Genomic DNA, 15,659 nt, shown 5'->3' on the forward strand with positions numbered 1-15,659 from the left:
AAATAGTATCACCTTATAGAATGTTGAAAAGCAGTGGAGGAAAAAACAGCCAATAAGAATCTTGACATACTATCAGCTTATATTTATATAATATTATTATTATTATATTATATATACTATATAATGATAATAAAGACATTATATTTATATAGCACTTAGAAGTCTTCAAAATGCTTTGTAAATATCTTTTTTTATCTTCACAACCCTGGAAGGCAGTCATTATTATCTCCATTTTAAAGATGAGGAACCTGAGGAAATATTATCTATATCTACTATGTCTGTATCTATATCTAGTGCCCCACAGACATATGTCTTTTTTTTTCTGGGGCAATTGGGGCTAAGTGACTTGCTCAACATCACACAGCTAGGAAGTATTAAATGTCTGAGACCAGATTTGAACTCAGATCTTCCTAACTTCATGGCTGGTGCTCTATTCACTAGGCTACCCAGCTGTCCCGACATGTGTCTTCTAAATGTCAATTCAGGTATCTGACTTCACACTTTGTGCTCTATCCACTGAGATAACTAGCTGCCAAGTATAAGACATCAGATACAAATATCTAGATATAAAATACAAATGGAGGAAATAAATATATTTTCATCAGTATGGACATCACTTGGACATTTGGACTTGAACGCCTTAGTCAATAACATTGTATACAAAAATAAGAAAGACAAAGGCAAAAAAGAGGAGGCTGGATCTAACAAAGCACACACTGAAAAAAATCTGTAATGCAGGCAACAAGATCTTGAAAATACTAGAGAAATATTTTACAAAACTTTTTTTGTGGAGCAGGAGACACTAAAAGAATAGAAAAAATATATATAATATTCCTATTACAAAAAGGTTACCATCAATATTATTATTATTGTTATTAATAAAAGTTTATAAATATCATATCATTTTATCCTTACAACTTTAGGAAAATAATGCTATTGTTATCCTCATTTTACAGATGAGAAAACTGGGGCAGGCAGAGATATTAAGTAGACTTGCTAAGATCATTCAGCTAGTTTGTGTCTGAGTCCACTTTTAATCTCAGGTCTTTCTGACTCCACCTCCAGCACTCTATCCAATGTGCCACTTTGCTCTCTTAATAGTTACTCATCCATAAGCCCATTTTTTCATTTTGTAAAATAATTATCAGTCAATTCATATAGCAACATATTATTTACTATTCTCCTGATACTGTGTTAAGCACAGAAAAAAAAAATAGGTGAGCCTGTCCTAGTTCTCAAGGAGCCTACAGTATTTTAGGGGAATGAGAGTGATCTACATGAGTTGGGGTATCCCCTTTGAAAATAAGATAGGAACAGCCTTTTTTTTTTTGGTAAACAATTCTCTATAGTAGATTTTGTCCTTCTTTTAAAAATCATACACTTGACTGAAAACCATAGAGAATACAATATCCCACTGTATTTATTATTTGTTAACTACCAAAAAAAGTATTTGACTCAGAAGAGCCAAACAAAGCCTTAAACTCAAGATTGCAATAAGTATTCTCTTATGTATGTGTTTACACCACAAAAGATTTCTGGATAAATACTTCCAGAGACATCTTTACTTAATGTCCTCTGGTTATTTTCAAGCTAGCCATTCAATAATGAGTGATAGCTACTCCCCAAAGTTGTTGTTGTTGTTTTGCCACATGGAGGATGTCTTGTGCAAAGTAAAATGCAAGAGGGTTTCCCTGTGATAAAGTCTTACAAATGCTTCTCTTTATGCTGTTTGCGTTTAGCACCAGAATACTGTGGATCTTTCTCAGTAAGATCAATGATTATTCAAAAAGGATTAGCCCAACAATGCCCACAGGGGAAAAAAACCCCAACAAAACATGAATGATGATGTCTATCGTTCAGATTTTGCCATGCAGATAAATGGCTAGTCCATTGAATTAGTATATCAGCAGGGACAAGAACTGGAATAATATCCAGAGAGCTTGTACTTTTGGGCTTAGATTTAAGAACTCAGTGCAGATACTTTTCAAAACTTTTCAAGAACCATCCTCTCATAAATGTTGCATATTTTTTCACCTTGTAACAACACAGTTTCTTATGATTTAAAGTTGCTGGTAACTGAAATTGCAATAAAGGAATACATAGTAGATGTTAAGTAGACCACCATGAGACCATCAGTTGAAAGAATTAAATATGTTTAGTCTAGAGAAATTAAGATTTAGGAGAGAAATAAGGGCTGTCTTCATGAAGGGTTATCATACAAAAGACTAATTAGTTTAATTAGGAGGAAAACTTGGAGAAATGCTGAAAGTGTAAAAGAGGAAAAGATAGGTTCAATATTGGGGGAGGGGAAGGAGTTGGAGGAAGATTTCCTAATTATTAAAGCTATCCAAAAGAAGAATGGAATGTTTTGGGAAGTGGTAGTTTCCTTCACTGGAGAACTTTGAGAGTAGTATGGATGGTCACTTGAAAAGCATATTCTTATTTTTACACAAGCAAACAGCTTCTGAACTCTTTTTCAACTCTGAAATTCCTTGATTTTGTGACCTGCCTCTGACAGTAATGTGACTCTGAGGAAATATCTCTTAACCTACAATGTTGATCTGGGAGCTAATATTTTAAAGTGCTACCTAGTTCTACCATTTTCCGTTCCAAGGGTCCTTCAAATTCTGCCATTCTATTATTCTGAAATTCTAAGCTGCTTTGTACATTAATTGTGTGAACTATACTTTGGGGCTTTCCTGGTGTGGGTGGTCACAAAAGCTCGTCTCTACTGGGACCATTATCATCACCCACCCCATCTAGAGTAGATCCTCAGCACTGTGCCTTGTGGGAAGACAGAGAGTGTCTGGAGTGGGCGCCCTCTCTATCTGCCTGAGGCAGTGACTCATTAGGCACTGTCAGAGTTAGTCACAGGGAACTGGTACAGAGAAGTGATTTCCAATCCAGAGGACTTGCTCATCCAGAACATTATACTGATTGACACCAAGCATTATGTTGGAGCCTTAACGAGCAACCAGGCTTGTGGTGCCAATCAAATGTCTCCAAGGTGTTCGATTCCACCTCTGCCTCCTCCGCCTGGGAAAACTCTGGGAATTGGAGAATGCTAAAATGTTGGAGCTGGAGTTGAGATAATTGTAGAAGCTTCTCACACATGCACACACACATATATATGTGTGTATATAATTTATATGTGTGTATATAATTTATATGTGTGTACATATATATTATATCGTATTATATATTATATTTATCTATCTATCTACTGAAATATGGATTGGTCCACAGGATTGAAAGCTAGAAGGAATCTCAAAGATCATCTAACCAATTTAAAGTGAGACAAAAAAGGCACTGAAATGGACAGGGACTTGCCCAAAGTCACCAACTTGATTAAGCCACTTGTAGAGGAGTAAATTAAAACCAGAGCTTCTATATTCAAATATAGTGGATTTTCCCAATATATGATGCAGTTCCAGGTCAAGAATGCAATACAGGATGCATTCCTGTGCCTAAAACCACAGTGAGTAGAACTAAGGATAGGAGCAGGATCTACTTTCCAGACCAATCCTCTTTTTTACCGTAAGAAGCCATGTCTCCTATCTCTTATAGTTGCCTAGACCAAACTTATATTTTTCAAATCCACTTTTGATCTCTGCCTATTGAGATCAGGGTCTCCTTGACACAGCAGCACATTACTATTATTTTTGTCCTACACCTCTTCTTCTCAAATAGGAGGACAGGGCTGTGTCATATTTAAACTCCTCCTGTTCCTCTTTCTCCTCCTCCTTCTTCTGCTCCTCTTCCTCTTCTTTCTTCTTATTCTTGTTCTCCTTTTCCTTCTCCTTCTTATCCTAAGGTGGCCCTATTCCATTTCAAGACACATTTGAAGTTATTCTTTTGGTTTATTTCTTGCATAGCTTCGAGCTATTACTCTAAATTCTGCCTTTTGTATGAGTAACTCAGTAAAATTTGTTGAGTTTGTTGTGGATGTTTCAAGTGATCCTAGAAACCTAGCCCAGCTTCAAATAAATTATCCAAATTTTTAAGTTTCCATATGCAAGTTGATCTTCAGGAGTAAATAATATTGACTACATAATGTAGTATATGTGGAAGAAATAAAGGAAGGACAGATGCACATGCTCTTCACTAATTTTTATTCTGAATGGATAGACATAAGCTTGGTTTTCATGGAGACCGTTCTAAGAATCTGAGTGGATGTATTTGACTGGGTATCTTTGTGCTGGATGCCAATAGAAATGTGTTGTTTTTCAGTTGTTCTTCAGTTGTGTCTAACTCTTTGTGATACTATTTGTGGTTTTCTTGGCAAAGATACTAGATTCGTTTACTATTTCCTTCTCCAGATCATTTTACAGATGAGGAAACCAAGATAAACAGGATTACATGTGACATTTCTGAATCCATATTTTGTCTCAGATCTTCCAGACTTCAGGCTGGGTGTGCTACTTAGCTGTTCCCACCAATAGAAATACTTTTTGGCACAACTACAATTTGGGTATTTTTTGTATTTCTTCCCCTCCATTAGAGCTTCATTAGTTTCCTACAGTGATATGTGACATTTTTAGCAATTAATGAGACTTTAATGTGAATATCATTATAATATCCATCTGTGGATGGATCCCTTAGGCAATATCCTAGGTAAATAGTCATCTAGTCACTACTTGACCACCTTTGGTGATGGGGAGCTCATACAAGGAAGCCCATTCTATTTTTTTGATAGTTTCTGACTGACCTCCACTAAAGTCTTTCTTTGATGCCTTTTTATAATGTAAAGATTTTGAGTTCTCCAATAATGCAAATATATCATTCCACTCTACTGTCCAAATCATGACTAAGCGTCTATTCACCAAGGAGCTAAAGAAGGTATTTCTTCACTGGGTGGTAGGTTGCAGTAGATAGTCTTTGAGGAAACTTCCCATTCTCTATCTGCAAGTTTGTTATTATTTTGTTTTTTTCTTTGGCATCTGGATTTTTGGCTTCTCCCTGAATGTTAGTCTGTGGCTGTCAGTGGCTTGAGGGCTCAGTGCAAAAAAAACTGGCAGCCCCTGCTGTGTGGCCTTCTGGAGGCGGGCAAGGTAGAGACCAACTTCTCAGGCGGATCTGGGATAGCTCCAAGCTCAAGGCTGGATCCCATCACTTAAACACAGCAGGAACTGCTCTGTCTGTATCGTCAACATTGGCTGAGGACATGGCCCCCTCCAAAACCTGGAGACAGTCACCATATGGCAGCTGCTTTCCATATGAGGCTTAGCTAATGGGCAAAACCTTAGGATCACAGGATTTGGAGATAGGAAGGCCTGTCAAGAGATCATTTAATCCAACTCATTTATTTTATAGAGGCAAAAACTGAGGCTCAGAGGGAAGAAGAAATGATTTGCCAATGATCCTGTTAATTAGAAGAGCCAAGATTACCATCTAGGCCCTCGGATCTAGCTTCAGTCCTACTTCCACTGTAGCAATCTATCCTTCTCTATCTGGCCTATCACAGGTATCTTACTTCTTCTACAAGTGCCTTCTTTATGGGCAAAGAGTATTATTTTTACATACTTTTTCTCTATCAAATGAGTTCCCACATGCATAGCTTGTATAAACTGGTCATCACTACCAAACTGTTTCCTTCTCTTTATTTTATAATTCTACTCTGGCTTGACTTCAAAACCCTGCTTAAGGCCTACTTTCTCAGGGAAATTCTTCCTTTGCTCTTCCTCCTACCCCACTACTCTAAGACTAAGTGACCTTGTCTATCCTTGACTGCCTGTTTCACTAATAACAATTACAACTCAGCACAATATAATACGGAAGTAATGCAACCCTTCTCTCTGGGCTTTAGCTTCTTTGTTGGTTGTAACAGGCCATTTCTAAGGTCCCTTTCAGCTTTTACATTCTACACCATAATGTTCTGTATGTTAGGGCAGGATTTCTAACCTGGCAACTATGGATTTCCTTTAAAAAATAAGATATCTCAGTATAATTGGTTTCCTTTGTTGTCTAATTTTATGCTCATCCTAGGTAGTTAGATAGCACAACAGCTAATACGCTGGGCATACACTTAAGTTCAAATGACACATAAGACACTCAAAATCTGAGTGACCCTGGATTAGTCAGTTAAATTCTCTCAGCTTATTTCCTTATAGCACTTACCCAATTTGTAAAAAGGGATAATAATATTGATAATTTCATGGTTATTGGGAAGATTAAATGGAATAACAGTGTAAAATATTTTGAAAACCTGAAAGCAATATACATATACATATTGTTTTGGAACCTTTCAATGGTGTGTGTGTGTGTGTGTGTGTGTGTGTGTATAAATACACATATACACATATATAAACACAATATACATAATAGTATATATATATATGTACACAATATCTATGTAGACAAATAATTGTATATATCAGTAGATACATATATTGTTATCCAGTCATTTTTCAGTCATGTCTGACTTTTTGTTTTACCATTTGGGGTTTTCTTGAAGAGATCCTGGAATGGTTTACCATTCCTTCTCCAACTCATTTTACATATGAGGAAACTGAGGCAAGCAGGGCAAAATTACTTGCCCAGAGTAACATAGATTTTAAATCTTTAAGACTGGATTTAAACTTAGCTCTTTCTGACTTCAGGCCCAGTGCTCTAGACACTGCATCAAATACACATATTTCATGTACACTAGTTGCATATTTTATCTTATGCATTTAAAAAGCATTATTCTGAGAAAGGATCTATAGACTTCACCAGATTTGCCAAAGGGATCCATGATACAAAAGAGCTTATAAAGCTTTGTTCTAAAGTCCTTTTCAACTCAACCATCTACATTCTAACAACTTGTCCCACCCCAACATGCTAAGTTTGTGAATCGGGATAACTGGTACAGACAACACAGAAGTGACCTGGTCTGTCTTATAGGAGGGTTGGAGGAGTAGAAGAGCACTGTGTGACACACAGATCAGGACAATCATTGTGGAGGGGTTGGGATCTTTAGATTTAAGGAATAAGTGCTATTCAGTCTAAAGGAGGGGCACATAGTAAATGGTCCTCAAGTTACTTTGGTAAGTCACATGATTTCTCTGGTTCGTAATTTCTTATTTGTCAAATAAATGGTTAGACTAGATCACCTTACTTGCAACTCTAAATCCTACAAATATTTGATGAGTCTTCATGGAAAATAAGGATTAGACTTATTTTGTTGGGCCTCTTGGACAGAACTAAGCAATGAAGAGAAGATAGGCCAATATAAGAAAATGAATCTTTATAATTAGGTTTATTGAGAAATGAAGTAGGATGATGCTATTCCCAGGATGCGCTGGAACACCTGAGAACACTTAGCATCTATACGCCCATATTTGGGAAGAAGCAAGTTCTCTTTACTGGTACTGCTTGAGCATGGGTTGAAAGGCACTTCTTCTGGGATACTTTAAAATCGTTTCCTGCTTCAATTACTTAGCTTTCTGAGAGATATGATGAAAATGGGCAGATGAAAAAGCAGTTGTAGGCACATGACTCCATAAATAGTCTTGGGTTCCCTAGATGGTGTAGAGGTCAGAGTATTAGGAAAGGATAGTCCCATTCCCCTTGTAGGGCTACCCACCCTGGTAAAGAGGTAATATGTCATAGGAGGGAAATGAAGTGATATAGTAGAATAATAGACCTGGAGGCAGAAACCCTAGATTTGGATCCTTGCATTTCCACTTAATGGATCTGTGATTTTAGGTTAGCTACTAACTTTTCTGGGCCTTAGTTTTTTCCATCTCTGAAACGAGGGATTTAGAACTGAATGTCTCTAAGGTCCTTGGAAAGGGCCCTTGAATCTCCCCCTCCCCAACTTTGTAAATAAGGAAACAGGCTCAGAGTTGTTAAAGGATTTCTCAGGGTGAAACAGTAAGAATATGAGGGAAGATTTGAACTTAGGTCTTTCTAACTCCAATGAATGATCTATATGCTACACTCTCTTCTGCTATTACTTCTACTAGGTGATATCCTAGGTGAGGGTCAAAGACCTCCACAATTGGTTGGCTTGACTGTGAAAGGCCTTAGATTTTGAAGGGAAGGAGCAAGTTCTTGCTCAGGCATGTCTAATTGATTTCCTATCTCTGATGTCAACAGGAAGCAGACAATAAATGCTGGCAAAAGGAGAACTTAGAAACCTAAAGGCATCTGGGTGAGAAGCATGGGAGTTCCCTAAAAAGTACAGGGAGGGGGTAGAAGGGTTATCTAGAGTAGATGCAGCCTGTGGTCATGAGGCTCTTTGGAATTTCAGAGAAAATCTCTCCCCCTCACCAAAAAAAGCCAGAGATGGCTTTAGGACTATCTGGTCCTACCATCATCATCATCATCACCACCACTACCACCACCATCATCATATCAATGATAATAATAGCTTACCTTTATATAGCACTTAATAGGTGCTAAACACGTTACAATTTTTCTCTCATTTGATCCTTACAACAACTCTGATATATAGATACTATTACTATTCTCATTTTACAGATGAATAAACTAAGGGAAAGAGAGGTCAAGTGACTTGCTGAGAATCATACAGATAACAAACGTCTGAACTTGGATTTGAATTCAGGTCTTCCTGACTAGGTCCAGAGCTCTGCCTACTATATCACCTAGTTCTATTGGTGTGGACTATAAGTTTCTAGAGCTTAGAGAAGGGTGGAGTTGTGACTTTTTGAGAGTTTCTTGTCTTTTGATCTAGGAAAGCTAGGTTAGCCAACTGATTGTCCAGATAACTTAATTGGTGAATGAACTGACATCCTCTTTAATGTCATCATCAACTGAAGCTCTGACAATTACTTCTATCTCTTTCTTACCAGATGAGTAAGCCTCTGCCTGAATTTAGCAGTGAGTCAGTGAATAGAGTGTTAAAGAGAAAACCTGGATTTCGATCCTCCTCAGACCCATAGGGAATATTTGGTCATAGGCAAGTCATTTAATATCTCAGACTCTGATTTTCTTCATCTGTAGCCTCATAGGACTATCAATTTAGATAGCTTATTAAAAAAATGCAAACCCTAAACTGCTATATAAATGTTAAATATTGTTATTATCATAATATTGATGATGATAATGCTGACACTATGTCACAACATCACTTTTGGGAAAGTGTTTTGAAAACATTGAAACGTGATTTGCACATGAATAATTATTAATTAAATTCCGCCTTCTCAATCCTGTCTATTTCCACTGCCTTCATTGGCCCTTGTTGCTTTGACTAGGTTAGTAACCCCTTTTTTAAGAGATCTTCACAAGCTGACATTGGACATTACTCTCTGGGTCTACCCATTCAACCATTTCTGTATTTGTCTAAATGAGCTCTCATCTAGTTCAGAGCTCTTCATCTTCCCCATTATAAATAGCATGAGACTTGTCAAATGCTTTGTCAAGATGAGATAAACTACAACCTATTCTTGACCCACCAGTCTAGCAAACTTGTTAAAAAGGAAAAAAAAAAAAGGAAGTGAAATCAGATTTCATTCAATGATTTGTTTCGTTCAATGAATGAATGAATTAAAGACATTTATTACAAACTAATTCCATGCCAAGCACTGTGATAAATGTCAAATTATAAATACAAAAGGGAAGATAGTTTCTGCCTTCAAGAAACTTATATTTTAATGGAAAGGAAATGGGAGTGTGGTAGTCAGGAAAAAATGTAATGGTTTCCTTATAGGAATAGATTGACACACAATTTCCAGTGTTGGTATTGATATGACTGGTTCAGAATGAGGAAGCAAAATGGAAATCAGAGACATTCTGGAAGACTAGATTTCCTCTATGTGTCTACCTTCCAAAGCCTGTTCTCTTTTTCTCCTAATTTTTGCCAAAGAAAGTCTGAAACCATATTCATCCTGGATCAACGTGAGGAAAAAAAAAAAAAAAACGTTCTTTTGCTTTGCCCACCTAATTTTATATACTTTTAATATTACATTCTAGAATTTCATTTGGAAGTATCATTTAGTTTTATTCTCTTCCAATGTTAATGTACTTAATGACTTTTAAAAGTGACTGAGAGGGATTTAGTAATCAAAGATGCCTGTTCTTTTAGATCTTTTGGAAATATATTTTTTATGATGTCTTGGTGATTTGAACTTATTGAAAACACCTGGGTGCCCTCTTATCACTTCCCTTCTTATATTAGGTATCCACTCTTTCACACATTTTTGGTTTTATCTTTTCCAATGAAAATAAATTCCTGAGAATCTACACCATAATTACTCTGAATTGCCCAACTTATCTTCATTTGATTTTCTGTACAATTGGAATTTATATTTGGGAAACACTGGAGAGTATAGAAATCTTGAGCTCCTGAAATCTTTAGTTATGTCCTCTTTTCCTAAATCCAACTACCTTTTCTGAGGAGAAAGGAGGGGTGTGAGGTATAATCAATGAGTTTTGGTTCAGGGTGGAATCAGAGGGCATCCATCCCAATCCTTACCTGAACATGAATTTCCCCTATGACATTTTGCACAATGTGTTATCTAAGCTTCATCTGAACATCTCCAGTGATGGTGAGCTCATTGTTTCATAAGACATCCAGTATACTTTCATGCAGATAAATTGTTAGAATATTTTTGGAAGCTAAAATCAGTCTCTATAATTTCTTTGCATTGTTCTTTGTTTTGTTTTGTTTTTTTTTTGTTGTTGTTGTTTGTTTGTTTTTTTTTTTTCTTATGAGGACAAGAACAAGTCTAATCAATCCTCTTTGAAATGACAGTCCTTCAAACATTTGAAAACAGTTCACATATTTTTCCAACTCTTACACGCTTTTCTTTTTTTAGACTAATTATTTCTAGTTCTCTTCAACCAATACTCATGAGGCATGATCTTCAGGTTTAGAACTATCCTTGCCATCTTCCGTCCTGATCAAAATCCAGGGTGTTAATATTTTTCTCAAAGCATGCTACTCAGAACTGGAAGCAGATATAGTTCTAGTACCTTTCCCTATATTATTTTCTATTTCTCTCTCATGCAGCTATAGCTATCTATCTATCTATCTATCTATGTGTCTGTGTGTATAGTCTCACCCTTTAGATTATAAACTATTTAACAGGGGACTATCTTTTACCTCTTTATCACTAGTGCTTAGCACAGTGCCTTTTACAAAGTAAGTCCTTAACAAATTACTGATTAATTGACTAGCTGTAGATAGGCCAGTTCTTTCCTAGCACTTTCTGGAACACTAAAGTGGATAAGATTATTGGAATAACTTTCACCCTGTCACCCTGATACCCTTTATTGAGCCTTTCATCACTGAGCCTATGAAACTTTATGTTCTTCAATCATCAATGGAGCATCAGTATTTATGGTAACATCATTAGCCATGTGCCAGGTATTATAGAAATGTAGGGTCTCCTTCTTCTTCTTCGCATCATCTTAGATCAAAGTAAGCATTTTAAAAATGTCAAGCTGGTACCTGAATCCAAGTTCCATTCCCAACTCTGCCACTTGTTTGTTGCCTGACTTTGAGCAAGGCATTCTACCTCTATGAGGTTCAGTTTTCTCATCTATAATTTAGGAATAGAAATATAAGAAGCCTAGAGTTGAATTCAGCTTCAGTTGCTCACTACTTTCTGCTACTTAAAATTATACATCTTTGGGGAAGTTGCCTTTTTGAGACTCAGTCTTCTTGCCTGAAAATTGATAGTGATATTTCAACTACCTATTTCAGAAAGCTATTTATTATTGGGATCAAATGAGATATATTTAAAGCACTTTGTAGTCAAGTAAGTATAAAAGGTTTTGGCTATTCAATTATTTTACATGCATACAGTAGAATATATATGTATATAGATATGTACAATAATACATATGTATATATGTATTTATATAGTGCATGCATGTATACAGAAAAACTAACTCATGTATATATTTTATATCTATAAAATATTTACATATTACTTATAAATAAACATACATATAATGTATTATAATTAAATTGTGTATAATTATATGTATACATATACATACATGTATACATACACACATATACATGCACAGTTCCCTTACAAGGAAATGTAAGATCCTTGAAGGACAGTACTGTTTTAGTATTTTTTTTTAATCCCAAACATCTATGAGTAGGCATTTAATAAACATTTTTGAATGAAGGATTTAGTTGAATAGATTTAAATTGAATTAATGAAAGTTTGGCACAAAGGTCTAACCCACATTTTGCACAAAGTAGAGAATGTTTCAAGGTGTTTGAGCAAGTGAGAACACAACAGAAGATGATCCTCCTTAAGGGAAAGCTATTATTTTTTGGGGGAGGGGAAGTTGGCTAGGTAGCTAGTAGAACATAGTGTGAAATGTAAAGAGTACTGAAGAGTTGAGAACTGAAATCTGGCTTTGGCATTAGTACTATATTACTTTGACTAAATCTTTCCCCTCACCTTTAATTTGCTGTCTGTTAAAAAAAAAAAAGGTGGTGGTGGATTGGATAGCCTCTAAAATATTTTTTCTTCTTTATTTTCTATTCATCTAAGATTCTATTTCTAAGATTCTACAATATTAATATTCTGAGAGTCTCAGAAAATCTAATTCCAGCCTTCCAAATTATGTTTCTTTGATTCTAAGAGTTTAACATTTTATTTTTCTATGACCTATGGTATTAAGAATTTAAAATTTTAACTTAAGAGGCCACGATTTGATCATTTTAAGAGCTTAGGATTCAAGTATTCAAAGCTTAAAAATGTTAGAATCTGACTCTGATTCCGTGTATGTATTTGCATGTCCTCCCTTCTTTGTCAGGGGATGGCAATATTTGGCGCCGGGGCTGGCCTCCTGAATGTTGAATGCGTTTGTGCAGTGCTCTCTATTTTCTCTTTCTTTTCTTCATCTGTGAATCTTAGCAGAGGCAGAGGCAGAGGGAGAAGCTGCTCTGGCCAATACTCAGCTAGCCCTCTTGATGGCAATCTTGTCCTAGAAACCTTTTCCCACCAACCTGCCAGCCCCATTCCCCTTGTCCAAATCTCAGCCTCCATCACTCACCTGCAGGAGCTAATAATATGCCTTAGGAGGTCCTCAGCACTGCCTAAGTATGTGTATGACTGCAGGGGGAGAGAACAGTGGGCCAGGCAGAACAGAGGGAGGGAGGGCTAGAACGTTGGTAGGATAGGGTGTTCTGAAGCCCTTGGGGCCAGAGAGAGTCAACTCCCTCTGCAGTCTCCATCCCCCCAAGACAGAACTGAGAGGATACTGATTCTCAATCGGAAACAGACAGCTCCGAGATTTGCAGAGGTGCACAATGCAGAATCCAGGGACTAGGGCAAAGCCCAGCAGAGGGAGCAGGCAGGTGGGGATGGAAGGTCAAGGCTTCCCCAGGCTGCATGATTGAGAATTTGTGGATATTTGTGTTTCTATGTATCAGTGTATCTGAGCCTGAATCTCTCTGGTTCACTGTGTGGCTAAATGCATGAGTAGGTGTACAAGTTTGTGTCTGTCAGCATGTATCTCCCTATCGGTATCTATTTTTCTATGAATGTGTACATGAATAGGTTTTTGAGCATCTCTGTTACCTATAACAAGGTCTTTCTATTTGAGTGTGTCTATGTGTTCATATTCCTATATCATTATATAGAGGATATGTGCTGTCAGATGTTTGTCTCTTATGTGCTAATAAGAACACGTGTCTATATGTGCTTGTGTATCAATGTTGAATACATGTCTCATGTGAACAGAATCTGTCTGTGTTGGAGTGTATTTCTCTGCATATTCATGTTTCTTTATATATAGTGGATATATGCTATTGAATGTTTGTTTCTATGTACTTACAAGTGACTGTGTCTATGTGGATATGAATATTTGGAGTATGCTTGTGTCTCCTTCCCATGTTTTCCCCCCAAGTTAGGAATTAACACAGACTATAAAAGTTAGAAAGGTCTTTGAGATCTTACCAGTTTATTCTCTTAGGTTTCCTCTTTAGGAAACATTTACTCTAAGATAATCTTCCCCCTTATAGAACAGAGTCCGATCCTTTGCCTCTGAACCATTGCTCCTTTCTTCCATTCGTCTATCAAAGAATAAGTATAGCCTCACTAACAATTAATCAGAGATGTCCAAAAGTAGAATGGGATGCCAAGAGAGTTAATAGGTTACCTTTCCTTGGAAGTCTTTGAGCAGAGGCTACATGTCTACTGGCTCGTATGTAACAGGGCAGGTGCATTTTGTCTATGGGTTGAACAATGGACAATTCTTACATTTAATGATTCTTAATTTACTACCATCCTTTAAGACTCAGCACAGATGACTCCAACTCTGTTTTCCTGATTCTCCTAATCACATAACCTGGGACCTTTCAAAGTACTTTGCTTGTACCTCTATGCTGCACTTTAAATAATCAAATGTCTGCTGTGCTGGAGTTATTTATATCCTGTCTTATCTCTCCATTAGCCCGTAAACACCTAGAGGGCAGAGACTGATTTCATCTTTGAATTTGTGTTTTTAAACAGAAATTCTTTTCTATGACAGACATTCAATAAGTTTGTTGGCTGAATCAAATCATCTTGCCAATGTATGATAAAGAAGGAAAAAGGCTTGAATGAAATTACATGTCAGGTTGGTGGCCAAGCCAGGATTAGAATCCAGGTCTCTTAGCTCCCATTTCATTGGTGTCTCTATCACAGTGTGCGTCTGTTGACAAATGATTCTAGTTAAGTTTTGTTTTTTCTGAGTGAGCTGAAATAGGAAATGAAAATCTGTCATTCTCAAAACACAATTATTCTATAGAGATAAAATGATTACTGAGATTTATCTTTGGCTTACCTAGTGCAGGGAAACAAAAAAAGGAGCAATAGGATCTGCCCTCAGGTATTCTCTGTCTGGTTAGGATTGTGGTCATGTACGACCTAGTTAGAAAATCTTGAGACAATACAAGTTAGTATACCTAGATTGTATGATGTTTGGTAGTTGTTTTTCCTGCTCAAAGAGAACCAAAATAAGATCCCTACATGATGCCTTTTGTCTTGGGCATAAATTGGCCTTAATTGAGACAGAGTTGCTCAAAGACTTTGGTTTCACTTCTCCAGAGCCATCCAAAGTCCATCGATAAGACAAAAGGCAAAATGGCTGATGATGGCCCAGGATGAAGTGTATAACCTTGGTGTCTTGGATATCTAACCAAGCTCTAAATGTTCCATAGTGACCCCTTTTGTCACTTGTTGGAACAAATTATTCTCATTTACCCATTCCACTAGGGAAAGTTTTCACATAATTGGAGTAGAGACCCCATTAACTCATTAATGGATTTGAGATCCATTGGTTACCCACAACTTTGTTTAAACCATCTGCTAACATGATTTGCTGGGGTGTGGACACTGCATATATTACAGTTTCTTGGAACCACAGGTAAGAATTAGGTGCCAGGTAGACACCAAAAGGTGGAAAGTATCTTTAAAAAGTTTGGCAGCCCTCACACCAGAGGTACTAATTTTCTCTGAATACCCCTTCACCCCAGATTGTATGACAAAAATGAAGACAAGCTATTGATGGAAAAATATATTAGTGATTAATATAAACTAATGAAAACCAAAACTTCTGCACTCTACCTTGGTCAAATGTCTGGGTACCGTATTTAAGAGTAAGAGAATAAGGGAAGGATAGTTAGGGAGGGTTTTGAGATAATGTTTTATGAAGTTCAATTGAAGAGATTGTTTAGCCTGAGTTTATTTAGCCTGGGGAAGATC

Source organism: Antechinus flavipes, chromosome 1, assembly GCF_016432865.1.
Source record: "Antechinus flavipes isolate AdamAnt ecotype Samford, QLD, Australia chromosome 1, AdamAnt_v2, whole genome shotgun sequence".
NCBI lineage: Eukaryota > Metazoa > Chordata > Mammalia > Dasyuromorphia > Dasyuridae > Antechinus > Antechinus flavipes.